Genomic DNA, 17,551 nt, shown 5'->3' with positions numbered 1-17,551 from the left:
CTTACTTGTCTTTATCTCATTTTAACAATGGGACCGGAGCTGTGCTCCCCTTGTACTTCCTTTCTCTTAACCCCTAAACAAAGTGAAATCAGAATCAGGCACTCTGTTTATCTCAGCACTTCCACAATAGAGTAAAACACAAGCTGCAAAACAAGGACAAGGACACATTAACCCCTCTGCCCTTTTCTCAGCACTTAAAGGAAGGATAGTCTTGTGGTTGAGGCCCTAGATTGGTATTCACATTCCAGTGCATACAAACAGCTAGTGACTGGGATGTTCTCTGGGTTATTTTTTGAAATAATGCAAACTTGAACTATTGAGTGAAAATATCTGAGTGAGAATGATCGACTTGGACTGCAGCATATCACTCTTCTTTCTTCTGTTACAATGAGGCCTAAATTAAATGAGTCTGGAAGTGCAGCATATTCACCTGATATCAGGTGACCTTCTGGCCTACTGTTGAGTTCAGATTCTGAGTGATGAGCAGTGGGAAAGTAAAGATGATGACAAGAAAGCTGCTCAGCTCACTTAAATCTGACTGTGCCTGACAGCATTTTAACACCCTCTTGTTTGTCTGAGGTGTCTAGGACACAACAGGAGAAGTAATAACAGGGAGGTGCCTGGTCCTACCTTAAGAGGTAACACTGGCAGTAACCTGATGAAATTGCAAAAAGGCTGAGAAGAGTTTGGATCCTGGGAATACTGCTGAAGAAGACTTTGAGAGCTGCAGAAAGCTCATGATCTAGCTGGAATTCTTCCTTTCAGTTGCTGCCATTTGCTTTTGTCTCTGAGCATTTAAACATTAATATATTGACTGCCCAGGGAGCCTCTTGGCGTAGAGGCTGTACCTCAGGTCACGCAGCCTCAGACTGCCCTGCCACACACACACACTGAAACTATGTAGCAGAAGGATGGTCTTATGGCCAAGGCACTTGCCATGTGACTTAGGCAACATAGGTTCAAGTCCCTGCTGTAATAGAAAAATATTTTTGTGTGACCATGGGGGCAAGTCACTTAATCTCTCTGTGCCTCAGTTCACCATGTGTAAAATGGAGCTACTAATTCCCTGCCTCACAGAGATGTTGAGAAAGAAATTAATATTTATAAGCCACTCAAATGATGGGGGAGCCAGATAAACACCTACAGGGAGTAACCCTGGTAGGCTCTAAAGACCATTTTCTCTTTGCAAATGTCATTTATGTAGATACATAAATAACTGCTGTAGTTGCCCTAGGCTAGAAACCTGGATCAAGTCTCTTTCACCAAGGTTATAGAAATATTAGGCAGCAAGGGTGTAATAAAAGGTTACAGGGCCCCAAATGAAATCAAGCTGCAGGTTTTCCTGTATTGTAGTGTTGGAGACTGCTGAGCAGCAGGTGGTACTAAAGCCCTGCAAATTCAGAATGTATCTGGTAGATTTCTAGAAGACTTGGATTCAGAGCCATTGCTTCAGCATGTGTCTGTGTGAATGAACTTCACAGGATTGTTTGTCTATTTAGGTACAGATGTGGCCCTCCCACCCCTCAATATCTGAATACTTAACAAGTATTTAAAAATATAAATAATAGCAACAGTGTCTTTCTTTCCTCTTGTAAAAATAAGAAATAGATTTCATTCGTTTGTAGATTTCTGGTTTGAAAGACAGTGGATAAAGATGTTATTGAGGGAAAGCTAAGCTGAAAGATAATAGTGTCCTTCCCTCCCTACATGTGAAGAATGATTCCATAAGTTCTAGGTTTTTTTGCTGCTAGTTGAAACTTTACTATAAGCAGGTTCCACCTGTACATGCAGAGAACCTAACTTGTAGCAAGTTGCCATTCCCCCAGTAAAAGACTGCTTGTAGGCCAAATTGGCAGCACAGCGACTGCCTTGTCTGCAAACAGCCTATTTCTAAAATGCTCCCTAACCATAGATTTCAAGGCAAGAAGGGACCATTGTGGTCATCTCGTCTGACCTCCTGTATGACGCAGGCCATAGATCTCCCCCAAAATTCCTAGACCATCTTTTTTTTTTTAATCCAATCTTGATGTAAAAATTGTCAGTGATGGAGAATCCAGCATGACACTTGGTAAATTGGTCCAATGGTTAATTACTCACTGTTGTAAATTTACACCATGTTGCAAATGTGCGGTACAGAGAAACCGCACGCCTGCCATTTTCAGGAAATCGTTCCATACTATGTCAGGGACCTCAGCCTGGTGTTTGAGGAGATTTCTTTCTGTGTTCAAATTATAAATCTATTTACCAAATTAACCATAGGCTAGTGCCCATAATTGTCATTGATCCCCAGGGAATGGGATTGGGGCGGGATTGCTTTAGAGCGGTGGGGAAGGTCCCACAAGCTTTATAAAGTGTAATGAGACATACTTTGTTTCTATTTTCATACCCTACAAAGGATATTTCCAGTTGCTGCTGCTGCATAATGATTAAACTCTGATTGTGGCAAGATCAATATGATTCATGTGCAGACCCTGTAGTGGGGTGGTTACCCTGCTCCTGCCCCAAAGGGTTTAAAACAGCCCTGGGTGAAGGCTGTGGCAGGGAAAGTGGCTAATAGGCCATGCCCCAATCAGGCCTCAGCTGGCCAGCCCTGTATAAGAGGCTGGGAGCCAGGCGCTCACCAGACTCTCTCTAGTTTCTGAGAGGGAGGGACCTGAGCAGAGTACCTGAGTAGAGCAGGGGTGGGGGAAAGGCAGAGGAGCTGGGGCACTCCAGCCTGGAAAGCCCTAGGCTGCGGCCTAGCAGAAGGCCAACGGGTACTGGGGGTTGCAGAGGGCAGCCCAGGGGTAGGCAAAGGCAGCAGGTCCAAACCCAACCTTGCCAGTGATGAGTAGGCTGATACTGAAGTCTGCCCCAGGGCATGGGGGGATAGACAATGACTGGCAGTAGTCTTATACTGAGGTGAGGTGGGGATAGTGGGTGGGGGTTCCCTGGGGAGGGGAGACCCTGAGACTGAGGAGTGTATGGCCAGGGGGCAGCACCCCAGATAATGGGGCACTGGGTTTGGGAGGGACATGGGGGCCAACGACAGGCTGGACACCTGGCCTGCAGAGGGCGCTTTGATGACTGGTGAGCTAATTCCTGAGACGACTAGCAGGAGGTGCTGCAGGGGTGAGTTGCACACATTTACAGACCCGATCAGCACTCTCTGGAGAACAGCTGGATGCTGCCTTTCCCTTCTCCACTTCTTCAGCACAAATTAGAAGGAACCAAATCTGTGTAACTGTTATGGAATGTTTCACCATAAAGGCACCTGTGGTTTAGTTCTTAGCATTCATCCCATGATTCTACACTGGTTTTACAAAAACTGTTCTTCCTGTTGCTTGGTGTTTCATAACAGCCAGTAGAGGGCACTCTGGCATTTTATAGGAATATGATTTAACTGTAAGGTTTATATTTTCTTTTTTAGCTTAACATGTTTAATAGATTTTTGTTAACAAAAGCAGGGGCCCTCACTAAATTCTGCTAAGGGCTACTGTGCAAGGTCAAATATAGGAAGGCAACAAAGACTGCTCTTGCATTTGCTGAATGAAACTTGGATATTTAAACTAAGCATGAAAATGGCTAAAGTTTACTATAGTTGCGCTCATAGTGTCAGAATGGAAGCATTTTACATACATATTTAGAGATTTAGGTAATGCAACCCATTTAGTGGTTGAAAAATGACAGGAAATGGGGCAGCTGACTAGCACCCTGCTATTCAGACCATCCATCTGCTCTAATAAAATTATATTTAGTTATCTGTAGCTGCTACAGTACAGTCCCTTCCAGCACAAAGCTTAATAATTTTAGTCAGGTGCACACGTGCTTGGTGGATTTTTTTTCCTCCCCTGCTACAATAAGAGAATTGGAGATGCTCACCGTCAGAAGAGATAAATAATAGGAATCACTTCTGCAACTATTCAGTCAAGTGCAAACTATTCATCATGAACTGCATTTATCAGCCTTCAGCTACAAGGAAAGTTGTTCGTGTTCCAGTCAAACTGTTGCACAGATGGTATTATAATATTCATACTTTGCATGTATATAACACCTGTCCTCTGAGTCCCCAAATACTTTACAAGTGTTAATTAAGCCTCACAATTAATTGCAAATATTAATTAAATCATTTGTGGAGGGAAGAATTCTTATTATATCCACTTTACAAGTGGGACCCCTGAGGCATAAGAGCAATTAAGATCAACATTTTCAAAAGCTTGAGGATGGGTTCAAATATTCATTCAGGTAGCTATCAAGAGGGGTGGCTCCAGGCATCAGCGCAGCAAGTGCGTGCCTGGGGCGGCAAGGCGCAATTGCCATGAGGGCAGCAGTCAGGCTGCCTTTGGCAGCATGCCTGTGGGAGATCTGCCGGTCCCGCAGTTTCAGCAGCAATTTGGCGGCGGGTACGCCAAAGGCACGGGACCGGCGGACCTCCCACAGGTGCACTGCCGAAAGCTGCCTGACTGCCGTGCTTGGAGTGGCAAAATAAATAGAGCCACCTCTGGCTATCAAAAGGATCAAGAAAGCAGTGGGCACACAGGTTTTTTTTATGCTGTTTTTTGGCTGTGCCCAAGTTGTCTGAGCATCCACTGCCTTAAGCTTTCCAAATGGTGGGTTTTGGTCATGGGGATAAATACCCAAGGAGCGCTCTAAAATTGTCATGTCAGTGGCATGTCTACACCAGGAGGCACAAGTTAAGTTGCTGAAACAGCAGCTCCTCATTGTTGGGCACCCTTAAAACTGACAACCCCCAGGGCTAGGATCCACCCCAAACATACGTTTGAGAGAAAGTGTGTGGGTGAGTGGATTAGTATAGGGAAGGCAGAAAGGAGTCAACCTGCATGCGTCATGAAGTGACATGGGAAGGAAGTGCTGGCTGAAGTTTAAAGGAAGCAGAGGCCTTACTCTCACAACATGGGCTAGGAGCCTCAGGGGACTTTTCTCAACATTACAGAGACACATATCATACAGAGACTCAGTTCCTAGAGTCTATCGTGCCCCTTTGCAACGAGCTGAGCCTGAAGGGGAAACAAGAGAGGCTGTGCTGGAGGAGCCATGCCTTGTCTATCCTGACTATCATGGATAGACAAGTAAACAAAGAGATGGCAAGTGTGGGGAAGGAAGTCAACAAAAATATACTTGTTTGTTAACAACTGCACACAAATAGCACAGGTGTAGAATCCAAGATCATTCCACAACTCTTCTGTTATGCCATTGCTACCACAGCACTTATCCAGTTTACACATTAATGCCACATCCTGTGCTTTATATGGGCCTGGAGAGTTTGCCCAGTAGCTTTTCCTAGTGGAGGATTACTTCTGTAATTATGATAATCAAGTTCTGGCTCTATGCAATTAGGATACCTCTTGTCCTCTCATCTTCTATCATCACCCATGCCTGCCCCAAATCCTCACTCTCGAATGGAGTCTGAAAATAATCCTTTTTTACACCTCTTACCTACCATTGCCCCATTTACATATGTACATTATTAAAAATGACAAAAGGTTTATAAAACCTGACCTATGAGGAAAGCTTAAAAAAACTGGGCACATTTAGGCTTGAGAAAAGAAAAATGGGGGAGGGGGAGGGACACCTGATAACAGCCCTAACATATTTGAAGACTCTTCTAAGAGGATGATGATGATCAATTGTTCTCTATGTCCATTGATGGTAGGATAAGAAGTAGTCTGCAGAAGGGAGATTTAGATTAAATATTACGAAAAAATTTCCAACTATAAGAGTAGGTAAGGACTGGAATAGGCTTCCAAGGGAGGTTGTGGAATCCTCGTCATTGGAGGTTTTTAAGAACAGGTTGGACAAACACCTGTCTAGGTTTACATGGTTGTGCCTCAGTGCAGGGGACTGGACTAGATGACTTCTCAAGGTCCCTTCCAGTCCTACATTTCTATGATTTTATAATGTGCCCCTCATATGCATTGCCATCGTGCAATCAGCACCCAGTAAAACTTAATCAGCTCTTTTGAAAATCCAGGTTGCTTAGCCAACTTTGGTAAAGCCAATCACTAGTTCTGAAAACCCTTTGGGTGTGCAGCTCACACCTGAGCTCCTAGATGGGCAACGCATTGCATAATTTGCACCCGTTATGTGGTTTAATCCTATTTCTGCCACATTCAACTACAGAATGAGAGAACCTGCCTTATAATTACTTTTTAAAAAAACAATGACCAATTCCTGTTCCTTTTGCCCTATCTGTATCTGAGCCTTCTCCACCAGTTCAAGTCCTGGTGAGGTCATTGTGCTGTTCCAGCAGGTTTGCAGATGCCGTATCAGAGAAGTTCTGAAGTATCTTGAAGACCTTAGAAAGGGAGGAGGAAGACTGAGACTTCTTGAATTAGTGACAGCCATGTCATAAAGTAGTGATATTTGACAATCCCAGAAGTGGGCTGCCAGATAAGTAGCCAATTGGCTGCAATTGGCTGTACCCACGTCGGCTGAGCTCCCAGGATTTTCAAAAGAGCCCATGAAGTTTTACTGGGTGCTAAGGACATGACTGCAAAGTGAGCATGTTTTCAGCGAACAAGCACTAACCACGTTCTGCTCTGAAACATCCCCTTTGTGTTCTGAGCACCCAAAGCTGACCACCTACTTGTCTGCAGAGCACCCAAAGGTCCTTAGAAAATTCCCCTGTAAGGGCCTGATTTTTTCAGAGGTGGTAAGCATCCACAACCCCAGTTGACTGCTCAACACCTCTGAAGATGAGGCTATCAGTGACATTTTCAAAAGTCAGATGAAAGCTAGATGTGAAATCAAGAATAGAACTCAGGTTTCTTCACTCTCAGTCCTCTGATGTAACCACTAAAATTGATCTCTCAATAAACTGTATTTAATGACTTTTCATTTGATGGGATAGAAGACTTAGACTAATGATAGGAGAGCCATTCTCCCCCATCTGTTCAAACCACATTTCTTCTGTTTGGGTGGCTCTTGCCAAAGTCATTTGCATTAATATCCTTGCCAAAACTTATGTATTTATTTATTTAACAGCAAGTAGCATGGTTTTATTGTGACAGTCAGGGACACCAAGATGAAGTTGTTCTTGTGTCAGCTCCAGAATTTCCTGCAATTGCATTGCATTCTTCTCATGCCTTCTAGGAGTCTTCATTTAAGAACTACCTCTTCTTTTATCCATCCTACCACCCAGGGTAATTGGTATAGTTATAAAATGTCTGACATAACATAATTGTTACACAGTCCCTAACAGATTACCATCTTTCATTCATATTTTGAGGCTGTCCCTTAGAGGACACCATATTGTTTTCTATCAATTTGATTCAAACTGTGTGCTGGGGGAGAGTTTGGAATTCTCAGGAATAAGAGCTTGTAGGGCATGTTAAACACCACAGGTATGTAGACACCTCCTCATGTATTTTTGTAAAATAACAATAAAATATACGTAACTAGATATAGCCTTCCTGGTGTGAGTTTGGTAAACTCCAAGAGGGTAAATAAGATTGGATGACATGGAAGTAGCAGAAACTAAACAGGGATAGGATTTATCTGCCTCCAGAATAAACATTCCCTAGCTGTGAACTGAAGATTGCCTGTATTTGTGCATAGAAATGATATGGTCATGCTCCCAAAAGGCTGCAATAAAGCAGCCACCCACCAACCTGTGGGCAAATTTGTGTGGCTAACATTATTTCTGGCATCTGCAGCCTACCAGGCATGAAGTGGGCTACTGGAGCTTTCTTTTTGCCTGGGAATAAATAACATTGCTCCCATACTACTAGGTTGGCTAAGGAAATCCCCTGCTCTACATGCTGTTGTCTCCCTAGGCTTAGGAACTGGTCAATTCCTCAGCCACTCTGAGTTTCCTGCCATACAAAGTTGACTTTTTTTAATTAACTCTTTTTGCCTGAGAAGTCTGAGTGCTGGTAAATGGGCTTGGCAGTCACTGTTGAAGAGTCTGAGTGTTTACTGGTGCTGTAGTGGGGTTTGTTTGTTTTTTCCAGGTGCAATATACAGGCACACTGTTCTGCTTGGAAGGGACAGTAACACCACTAGGATTTAAGGGGAAAATGTGAACCTATGAAAGGTAAAATTTATCTTTTATTCTTTTAACTGTAATGGAATTTTCCAAGTCCATTAATTACATTATCAAGTCAATGACCCTCTGATCAACTTTCACTACATGATTCTGAGCAAATCTAGAGACACTGGCCCTCCCCCCTTTATTTTTATTTTTTAATGATATGCTCAGGAAAACAGAGGAAAAAGTTTCCCACCATGCGAGGCCATCTCATTAAGTATATCTCGTGCACTTTAAAGCATATTTCCTATAATATAATTATATCCATATTAACTTTTAATTACTTGACAATCTTCACTCCCTTCCCACATATTTTAGGTGCTATTGTAACACAAATACTCAATATGGACTAGAGGTTATTCCATAATGTCTTTTTATGGGATTTCTTGGAAGTATCTGGCCACAGTCAGACTGGATACTAGAGAAGATGGATCACTGCCTCATCTGCCCTGATAATTCCAACTTTAGGATCCTTTGTTCAATTTTAATTTCTCCATCTTTTTCCCTTATGTTCTCTGAAGTTGTCATACTGACATTTTCTGCAGTGGTAAGAAAGCCAACATAAAGTGCTGTTGTAATTCCACACTGGGAGCAATATATTATGACTCATATCAGGTGAGATTCCCTCAAACTTGCCTTTCATACTAGCAGTCATGACACTCTTTGGATGCTGCAATTCAAATTAATGTCACAGAGAAAACATATAATAGACATAGTGCCTTTATACCAATTTACAGTGACAATATTGGAGTTTAACTTCTGAGAGTGGTAGACAGATTAAAATCTTAGCTAGATAGCTGTAGGAGGAATGTTTAAAAAGCTACAGATGAACATTTCTAAGGCAGAACTTCTTGGTGATAAAGAAGAGGTATCTCTTCAATCCAGAATGAATACTGATTTTTAAATTATTTTCTCTTGCAATTTAAATCACACTGGATATGGTTTCACTAGTTTTCCAAAAGTTTCCAGATTGTTTTTCTGTCTGCAGATATGTACAGGGTGTTGATCTTTCAGTGTGAACAGAACCCATGAAATAGCTAAGCTAATTAAGATGAATGGTTTTTTTTTCCTGAATAGGTGTGCTCTTGGAATCATTTCAGGTGGGCATGTAGATCCAGGGTCACGTCAGACCTCCCTCTGCTCAGTGGCACAAAGGAGTGAGAGTAGTGAGGTCCAAATATCTCAGAAGGATAGGAGGAAAGCCAATGGGATTCCCACTCTTTTCAAGCCTGCAAAAGTCAGTTCATGTGAACATCACCTGGTTGAAGCTTTGTGGCATGGCTAACTAGATGGGTGGGGGAGGGGAGGAGGAGAAGCCATCTGTGCAGTAGGAGCCTTGTGCAGATAAAGTTCTGTCTAGGTTTTCATATTACACCATTCACTGTATTGGTGCAGACTATGCCACCATTAACTCCTGCTGAGTCCTGTTATGCACCATCTGTCCCAATACTTGACAAGTGTCCTCTAATAAAAAAAAATTGCAAATTTGCATTTATTCAGATACAAACTATCCCAAGCATGTGCCTTCCCATGCCCCCTAATTAGCATTTGACCACACATTTGCCTACATAATTTAATATGGTATGACTGACTGCGACTGGCAATCTTTGCTCAAGAGCTTGGAACAACAGAGGTGATGTGGAGCAGGACTGAGATGCATTGTTGATAAAGCTTGCACTGAATTTCCTTCTATGATACTTGGCCTTGGTCAGTGCTTTGTGAGCCTCAGATTCTCACATGTTCATTTATTTTTATATATATCAAATAGGAGAGGTTACAACATGGAAAAAGGCCATTTGGCATGATGGAGGCAAACATTTTCAGCATCTCCACACATATTCTTAACTGAAAATTTACCCAGCTCAATCTGTTTCAGTTTCTGACATAAAAGTTTCTGTTGTAACTGAGGAACCAGGAAATCTATTCCCCAAACAGAACATACCTTTAAAATCATTTAATGAATGTGACAGCACATTAACTGGAACTGCAATATATTCATCCACAGTATTTGGAAATCTTGTAACCTTACGTTCTACCTGCACAGTGGAATAACTCTTAACGTTATCATATTTAGGATCTCTGGCTTGCTCATGTGTAAGCTCTCTCTTTTTCTGTTACAAGAAACATTCCTAGTCCAAGCAACATTAGCACACCTTCTGGATTCTCTGCATATTTTCAGTTTATAAAAGAAGCTCCATTGTCCTAGTTCTTTCTGATGTAGCAAGGGAAAGAAAAATCTGTTCTGTCTTCTACCCAGTATAAAAAGAGAGACAAAAGTGTGGGGAACTATTGAAATGGAGTATTGCAAACCATTTTTGAAGTCAGTGTAAATGAGGAAAGAATATAATGTAAAATCACACAGGCTTTTGGCTGGGGATATATCAAAGAAATTGATGGATGGCAAGAAGGACAAAAGGAAGAACGAGAGATCTTTTAACAAATTATATCACGCCCATTCTCATGCAAAACTAGGCAGGCTTTGTCTTCCTCCAAGCTACTTAACAATTTTGAGCCATTGGCATTAGGCCAAGACAGAGAGGACTAGATATCTGCATATACCTGTAGTGCAGTGGCAAGGCTTACATGCCATCCAATCAAACTACCTTGCAAGAATCTCAGAGATGACGAGGGAAATATTGTTTGCACTAAGCAGTGTTTAGTAGGTTGTTTCATTTTTGCTTTGTTCCAATGAAAGCATCTATTAACCAGTGAAAATCTAAGTTGTATTCACTTTTCATGAGTGGCTGTAATACTTTAGCCTTAATATTTTGCACTCATTATGCTTTTTTTCCCCAAGGTTTTCAAAGTAACCCATCAGAGGATAGATCTGAGGCAGAAATCAGAGCTCCATGTCACACATTGTGTCACTGGCAGAGTTGAGAAGTGAACCCTTGTCTCAAGTCCTTTGTTTAGTCTAACCTCTATCCCACAATATATACCAGGTACTGTAATGTATTATCTAATATCTAGACATTCAGCATATCTTTAATTGTTCATTTTAATAATGGCACTAAAATAGAGCTTTTTCCATTTCCCAAACGTTACACAGACATTAGTTTAGGTAAAATCAAAACTCCACATTATACTCACAGTTCCATTTACTACAAATTTCTCTTACGGGATACCAGGTGGTAATAAGAATTTAAACTTTCTAATAGTCCTATAATTAACTCTCATTTTTCTTCCCTGATAAATTGTTTCATTCATGGATTGCCTACTCTTAAAAACAATATGCAAGAAAAAATCTGCAATAATTTGTATCCCTAGGCATCATACCTTTAGAGAGGTAAGTCAATCATGTGTATTCTGTGCTAATACTAGAGGTGCTTTTTATTTTGCAAAATCTCATTATTTGGGTTTTGATTTTGCAAAACCAGAACCACGCTTTATTTCAAACCACATTGTATTTCATCCATACCCTTACAGTTCCGGTAGAGGAGATGGTTTCCAGACAAGTGGTTTGTTCCAGTTTTGGTTTCTCTTTAATTAAAAACACTTTCTGTGTCATTCAGAGGGATCATTTATTTACACAGGGCCAGATTCTGATCTCTATTACACCAAAGTAAATCCAGAATAACAATTAGTTTCACTTGTATTTCTCCAAATTTACACTGATATAACTGAGATCTTTCAAAATCTGGCCAATAGATTCTTATACTGTCCATTAAGCATTCATAACACAGTTTTCATCTCTCCTGAATTTGCTTACTTCATTTTTTTTCCACATTATACCAGTATGGTAAGTGATTACTGTAAATAGCTAGGCCCTGTACTCTGGAATCCTCTAGATCAGGGAAGAAATACTTCATTGCAGAAAAAAGAAATATTACAAAAATATGTAATCCGCCTGCATACAGCAGACTTACCCATCTCAGTGACTGATCTATATTCTCCACCCCAAATTATTATCTACTTTCTCTGCATTTCCTTTTGGTCAACAAATGGCCTACATACTTTGCCAAATGATTCAATAACTGTGAGCCAAGAGACCTGGGATCTGTTTCTGGTTCCAGCATTGACTCACTTAACCTCCCTGTGCATTGGTTTCCCTATGCCACCCACCTTTGTAAAGCACTTTAAGAGCTGCTGAGGAATGCTGCTATATATGCATGCTAATTACTTTATCATTTCTTTCCCTTAGTTCCAAATGCCAGTTTTCTCCAACTGTTACCATTATGTATGAATGGGCATCTGAATCCTCCTGCATGGCTGAACTATAACACAGCTGTTGTGCCTGTGAAGAATAATCCTTCCATTTATTTAATTTATTCATCTTGGGTGAAAAGCCATCCCTCTGAGCAACATCAGTAACATCTACTTGAAGTGGTGTCTACACCACGCTTCATCAGCGGGAGACGCTTTCCCGCCAACATAGCTTTCATCTCTCATTGGGGGGGAGTAATTACGTCGATGGGAGTGCACCAGTGTAGCACAGTAGTATAGACTAGCCCTAAGACAAAGCATGGATTTGATATGTCCTCCAAAGCCTGTTAAACTCAATGGATCTCTTTCATCTGACCTCAGTGGTCTTTGGGTCAGTCCCTAAATCCTATACTTAGCATCGTAGACTCAGTGTTCAAATAGATCTTTTCCAATTATGTCTGTTATTAGCTAAATACTTGCTTGGCACACCCAGCACTACCTGCAAAGAAGTCTGACAGAATATTAAAGTCTAAACCCTGTTGAGTCTGCTTATACACATACCTCCTGGCTGGGCATGACGAGAGAACATGAAATAGCATGCCACTCTGAGCACATCCCCTGTAAAATAATGGGGAATAGTTTTTACTGACCACATTTAATCTAATACGTGTACAGCACTTGTTGTTTTACATTGTATCTCACTCTGTGACAGGGTTATTGAGCTCCCGAATATCCATTCATTCATCTAGTTCCATTTCATCTTAAGGTCTCAAAGCCTCGTGACAATACAGTTCAACTTTGCAGCCAATCCTAGCTGGCATAGCGTTTTGTAAATTCACCTTATGTGTTGGACTCGAGGAGTCTGCGGGAGCTTATGTTTCTGTGCCAGAGGGAGGGCCTCACATTTAATGTCTGATATAACTTTAGCTAGTGTCAAAACTGCATATCTATAAGACGATGTGCCTGCTCTGAGCTCCATTTTAATGAGGACAGAATTCGGGACTTAGTAAATTATTATCTCCATTAGTTTTTCTCTCAAGTGTTCTGCAGGTAAAAGCCTGTTTGGTTCTATCCCTACATTTTCTCAGTGTTCAGTCTCTTCCCTCAGGCAAATAAATACATTTTAAACTTTTTTTTTCTCCATTCTGCCTTTTTATTCTTCTCTTTGCCTAGTTACTTTCTGTCCTATCCTTCTCATTTCTCTTGGTCTGCCTTTCCTTCCCCACCTGAGAACAACCCATGTGTTATTTCAGACAGAGTCAACTAACCCTCAAAACTTCTCTCTCTCAGCTCAGAACTTTCCTTCCCCAAGGCCATGTTGGATACATCCTGCCCTACTTGGCCGGGTTTCAGGAGCCCTACATTCTAAGAACCAACATTTGAAGTCCAACTGTCAAATCCTAACTTCCATGGAAATTTTCAGAATTCTAACTCTGCTGTTCTATTGCTCCTCTTGTTTAAAGGGATACTATACTACACAGTGGTCAGGTTTAGCCCACAGTAGGTTAGAAGTTGAAGTTTCACTGCAAAATAATATTTCCTGGGATGCCCGGTTCCCACCCATCAGTTCCATTTTGAAGTGACTTCAACCATATTCAGGGCTTCTTGCTCAGATTGCCAGGTGTCCATTTTTTTACCAGAATACCCAGTCAAAAATGGACCCCAGAAGCTCCAGTCAGCACCGCTGAGTGGGCTGTTAAAAGTCTGGTCAGCGGTGCAGCCGAGGCCCGGAGCTAATGGAGGCTTCCTACCTGCCTTGGGTCTGTGCAGCTCCCGGAAGTGGCCACCAGATCCCTGTGGCCTGTAGGCACAGGGAGGCTCCGTGTGGTACCCCCACCCAAGTGCCGGGTCCGCAGCTCCCATTGGCAGGGAACCGTGACCAATGGGAGCTGCAGGGGCAGTGCCTGTGGGTGCGAGGGCAGCATGCGGCGCTGCGGAGCCTCCCTGGCCACTCATGCATCTAGGGGCCACAGGAACCTGGCGCCAGGACTCCACACCCCCTCCTGCACTCCAACCCCCTGCCCCAGCCCAGAGGCCCCTCCCACACCCTATATCACTCCAAGCCAATCCACTCCCCCAGCCATAAGCCCCCTCCTGCACCCCAAACCCCTCATCCGTGGCCCCACCCCAGAATCCACACACTGGGCTGGAGCCCTAACCCTGCCCTGCAGCCCACCCTCCTGCCCCAGCCTGGAGCCCCCTCCTGCACCCCAAACCCCTCATCCCTGGCCCCACCCCAGAGCCCGCACCCCCAGCCAGAGCCCTCACCGCCCCCGCACCACAACCCCCTGCCCCTGCCCAGTGAAAGAGAGTGAGGGTGTGGGAGAGCAAGCGATGGAAGAAGAGGGGATGGAGTGAGTGGGGGCAGAGCCTCAGAGAAGGGGCAGGGCATGTGGTGGGGCAGGGATGTTCGGTTATGTGCTATTAGAAAGTTGGCAACCCTACTTCTTGTTAATCTCTTCCCTCCACCCATTACTGTCTTTTGCCTCCCCCTCCAAGAACTCATGTCTGAGTTGACTGATCATTATGGAGGAACTATATCTGGGTGCTTTTCAACAATGTGTGTACACTATGTCTAGCTAGCTGCTTCTAGAAGACAGTGACAGTTTTCTAGGAGAAGTAGGCTATCCAAAGGACCATTAATGGATATTCCACTGCTCACAATCTCTCCAAACCCTCTTTCATCTTGGAATATGACCTTTTTTCTTTAAAGGCCTGATTCTGCATTATTAAAACCAGTGGGATTTTTGCCAGAATAGGATCAAGCCATAAAATACAACTCATAATAGAGGAAACATTACAATTGTGTCAAATTTATCACCCAAATCCACTTACAATGCAGTCACATCTTTCTCAAAACCATTCTTGCCCAGTTTATTAGTTACTGATATCTGTGTTTAATAGACTTTTGCTCCTTTCCAGTCCATAGCATCTTCCGACTAGATCATTGGATCAAGTTGTAATAACGCTGTATTTGTAACACTATGTTAATTTCTATGGCAACACAATGCAATGTCACAAATGTAGGATTATGGTTGTCAGGGAATAAGTTCTTATCTAAGCACAAATATGTCAGATAATAAATTACAAATGGAATATAGAAAATGATGGGCCAGCTACATTGTTTTGCATATAAATATAGAGAAATCGGTCTTAAGTGACCACACAAGAGATCAACAAAGATTGGTCGCCTAGCAGTGGATGCCTTTAATTGCCAGTCAAACAAAACTATACTAGAAAGCTGAGGGATACTTTTTTAAATGGTCAATTAAGGTAGGAGGCTTCTTTCTGGAGGTTAGATCCTTGGGACAAGTGGCAGGATATTGTCCTGTTGAGGAACTCCAGTATGAAAATCACACTGTAACAGAAGAACTTTGAAGGGGAATCAGGGCCGGCTCTAGGCACCAGCGTGGCACTCCAAGCTTTTTTTTTCTTTTTTCTTTTTTTTTTCCACTTCGGCAGCAGCACTCCGGTTTTTTTTGTTTGTTTTTTGCTTTGGCAGCAGCACTCCAACCTTTTTTTTGCCTTGGGGCGGCAAAAAGCCTGGAGCCGGCCCTGAGGGGAATTTTTTTTAATGCAGACTATTTTCTCTTACTAAATTTAACTCTCACTGACCTTGAGGAATGCTATGGAATTGTTCACAACACAGACCTGTAAGGAATCTTTCAGGAGTGGATTTGGGATCATTGTGACCAGGTGTCCTTTGTACAGAATCCGTGAGAGTTTCCCTAGAAAAGGGTTATTTAGCAGGGCAGCATCTACCTAACCTCACTGCACTACTATTCCTTTTCTTACTTTTCTGCACCTTTTGAATAGTAAACACTGCAGCCAAAATCTTAGCCTGAAGGAAGTAATAAATTCCATTTGGTTTGTGTGATTACAATTAGAAATCAGCCAAACTACTCAGATGTTGCTTGTGTATTTATTTCAATAAGTGTTAATAAGTGTTCTTGACTTTGTTTTCAGCCTGGCATGTATGAAATAAGATAAATATTTTTAACGTGCAGAACAACTCAGGGACAATTACTGGGTCTCCTAAATTCCCTCTGTGCTGATCTGACAGAGCAAAGGCATCATAAATCCAGTTTAATTAGCTATCTGGGAGTTCCCCTAGAATGGTCTCAATCCTGATTCTGCTGAAGTGAATAGCAAAACTCCTGCTGACTTCAGTGGTGCAGAATCATACCTCCTAAGTGGAATCTCCAGTTGGTGTGGGCTAACCCCTCCTCACAGTGCCCAGCATAGGGGCTATGGCTGGAGCATCTGTGTGCTCCTATATCTATCTATCTATCTATCTATATATATAGATATAGATATAGATATATACACACAAAAAGGGGAGTCCTTGTGGCACCTTAGAGACTAACAAATGTATTTGAGCATAAGCATTTGTGGGTTATAACTCACTTCATCAGATGCATGGAGTGGAAAATACAGTAAGCAGGTATAAATATACGACACATGAAAAGATGGGAGTTGCCTTACCAACTGCGGGATCAGTGTATATGAGGCCAATTCAGTTAGGGTGGATGTGCCCATTCCCAACAGTTGACAAGAAGGGGTGAATATCAACAGAGGGAAAATTATTTTTTGTAGTGACCCAGCCACTCCCAGTCTTTATTCAGGCCTAATTTGATGGTGTAAAGTTTGCAAATTAGACCGCTACATTGATATAACGCCACCCGATATAACACGAATTTGGATATAACGCGGTAAAGCAGTGCTCCAGAGGAGCGGGGCTGCGCACTCCGGCGGATCAAAGCAAGTTCAATATAACACAGTTTCACCTATAACACGGTAAGATTTTTTGGCTCCCAAGGACAGCGTTATATCGAGGTAGAGGTGTAATTTCAGTTCTGCAGTTTCTTGTTGAGGTCTGGTTTTGAAGGTTTTTTTTGTTGAAGAATGGTGACTTTTAAGTCTGTTATTGAGTTTACAGGAAGATTGAAGTGTTCTCCTACTGGTTTTTGAATGTTACAGTTCTTGATGTCTGATTTGTGTCCATTTATTCTTTTGCGTAGAGACTGTCTGGTTTGGACAATGTACATGGCAGAGGGGCCTTGCTGGCACATGATGGCATATATCACATTGATGTGCAGTTGAACGAGCCCTTGATGGTGTGGCTGATGTGATTGGGTCCTCTTTTTTTTACTGCAGACTAACACGGCTACCCCTCTGAAATCTGTGCTCCAAGTTTTCCCAGCTACTGGAACCAACCGTTAGGACCATAAGCAATCAGGCTTAGTTTAGAGTGGCTATGAAGCTGCTCTAACTTACAAAGTGCCCCCACAATCAGAGAGCCACAATAGTGGTATAATGCCACATTTGCACTTCTCCAAGCCAGCTCTGCACTGAGCACTGCTCAGCCAGTCCTGCGTA

At 42.4% G+C, this 17,551-nt stretch overlaps 1 long non-coding RNA gene across 3 annotated transcripts in view; it reads left to right on the top strand.

The window, feature by feature from the left end:
• The first annotated feature begins 7,240 nt into the window (after positions 1 to 7,240).
• The window catches only part of LOC123372362, a 40,503-nt gene continuing 30,192 nt past the window's right edge, over positions 7,241 to 17,551 (top strand). For 2 of the 3 annotated variants that reach the window (XR_006580241.1, XR_006580239.1), the window contains exons 1-3: positions 7,241 to 7,343; positions 7,953 to 8,035; positions 10,827 to 10,971. This is a non-coding gene — a long non-coding RNA (uncharacterized LOC123372362). Of the gene's footprint in view, positions 7,344 to 7,952; positions 8,036 to 8,550; positions 8,645 to 10,826; positions 10,972 to 17,551 lie in introns of all 3 variants that reach the window. The other variant, XR_006580240.1, reaches the window with a different exon arrangement.

This window comes from Mauremys mutica, chromosome 6, assembly GCF_020497125.1.
Source record: "Mauremys mutica isolate MM-2020 ecotype Southern chromosome 6, ASM2049712v1, whole genome shotgun sequence".
Classification (NCBI taxonomy): domain Eukaryota; kingdom Metazoa; phylum Chordata; order Testudines; family Geoemydidae; genus Mauremys; species Mauremys mutica.
Note: the sequence above shows the minus strand (reverse complement) of the source record. Positions and strands in the feature narration are given on the sequence as shown.